Below are 2260 nucleotides of genomic sequence, written 5' to 3'. Positions count from 1 at the left end.
CCTTTGTATTTTTTTTTGTACAGCTTCCATTTCAATTTAAATCTGCAGCTGGGGACAATCTCGGAAAAGTCATAACATTTCAAGTTAAAAAAAATATCATTTAGGGGGGTTTTGGGGCGTTTTTAACACAGTGACGGGTCATTTTGACCCAAGGACTACAGGAGGGTTAGAGGACCGGGTCAAATGTGCCGTAATTTGGGGACCGCTGCTGTATGGGCTTCCACCTGGGGCGCAAACAAAACAACACACACACACACACACACACAAATAAAGTAAACACAAAATATGCCAATTTTCTGGACTACCGCTCATTTACATGTCAAGTTAGTTGAGTGTGCACCCTCATTGTCATGTGAACTTGTGACTGAGAGTCAAAACAGCCACAGGTTGTGTGTGTCCGAAGAGGCACGTGGGTGTTGGGCGTGGGATCAACGTGAGAGTGCAGAGGTTGGTAAGAGTAAGGGGATGGTTCTTTTCCTCCTCAGCATATGGCATCCACAAGACCACGGTAAGCACGTCCACCTCGCAGTATAAAGGTCTGGCGTTCCATTCTGGACTCTGGCCTTCCTGTGTGGATTTTGCATGTTCTCTCTGTATCTGTATGGTTTTTCTCCAGTTTCCTTCAACATTCCAAAGACATGTATGGCAAGGTTAATAGAACACTCTATGTCTATGTGTGACCTGCAATTGGCTGGCAACCAGTTTAGGGTGTACGCCGGCTACTTTCCGAAGACAGCGGGGATAAGATCCTAAAGGCAAGGCCCGCAACCTTTGGAAGGATCAGATAATGGATGGAGGAGATAAATGCTTTGAGTAACAACTAATGACAATAACATTTGATCTTTATCAGAAATCCCATCAAATCCTGTACCTGGGGACGAGCCTCTGTCTGCTGAACCCGCGAATTGCTCCTCAGTTCTGTTTGGCAGACTTCGGACACAGCTGGTTTGTTGACAATCAAGTGACATACTGGCTGACTTTGCTTGATGTCAAATTGACCATAAAAAAAGTCAGGAAATGAAGAAAATTGTGTTTTAAATTGTGTAACATGTTGTAAATTTCCCCAGTGTGGGACGAATAAAGGATATCTTATCTTATCTTATCTTATCTTATCTTATCTTATATTTTAAATTAAAGCAATGTTAAAATGTCCACTTTTTGGTACTGATGACTTCTGTCACTTATTCGCTGAAAACTGTTATCAGTGCAATCTTTTATGCCAGGATTCTTGTGTAATGAGTGTCTCACAGAGACCAAACTTCAATACAGTATTTGTCTTTGTCATGATTCGGTTTAGGGACCAACAGGTGGCACTGTAGGGCTCCCCCTGGCAGCTGCACACTTGTTGGTCATAGGTAATTAAGGCCTTAAAAGGACTCCCAGCCCGAACACTCAGTGTCGGGTCATTGATGCTTCTTGCGACTGTTTGGCAAACAGCAACACGCATTAGAATGTTTGCTCTTGTTTTCTGTCATGTTTAGTTCATTGTTATGTTTTAGGCAGCTTTAGTCATGGTTTTTGTTTGATACTTTGTGTGTTTTTGATTTATTTATTTTTTTTTTAAATACAATTCTTCAAATACACCCTGCTCCTCTCTCCTGCCTGTTTTTTGGGGTCCACCACCACCTTGCAACGTGACAGTACTTGACCATTCGGAATTATATTATCTCAGTACTGTGCATTGTGAGTTACTTATGTTTCAATTTCACAGCATTTTTTTCTCCTGATGGACTTTGCGCTCATTTTATTGTTCATAGTTCTGACAACGTGATGCAGAGTGATCTTAAATGGAACTCTGTGATATATCTTATGGGAAGAAAATGTTTAACTTCATTCTTACCAATGAAATGTGCTTTCAGAGTTTTTCACAGACTTTTTGGTACAACCGTGCACCAATGTCTTATTTTTACCTCAGAGACAGAAAATAACGTGAAATTGCCGCGGGAAATAAATCAATATACAGTATTCAAGTGCAGGTGTGCTTTGAATAGCAACGCAAGATGACCGCCAGCGGCTTCATTTCTGGCGCTGTGAGTATGGCGGCATAAGTAGTCCGGCTATTCGGTACGTCCGTGTTCCAAAGAGGTTTATTTTGCAATGTTTGACAAAACGTAGGTATGCAGGGTGTAGTACTTGGGTCATTTAAAAATGCATGAAAATATTAGATCTGCTTAAGAAAATTTTGACTTGCCTATTTTTAAATGATAGATTTTTAAAAACTTGCGTTCAGTGTCCTGGGGAAGAACTAGAAATGCACACT

Source organism: Hippocampus zosterae, chromosome 19, assembly GCF_025434085.1.
Source record: "Hippocampus zosterae strain Florida chromosome 19, ASM2543408v3, whole genome shotgun sequence".
Classification (NCBI taxonomy): Eukaryota; Metazoa; Chordata; class Actinopteri; order Syngnathiformes; family Syngnathidae; genus Hippocampus; species Hippocampus zosterae.
This window is presented reverse-complemented; position numbering follows the sequence as displayed.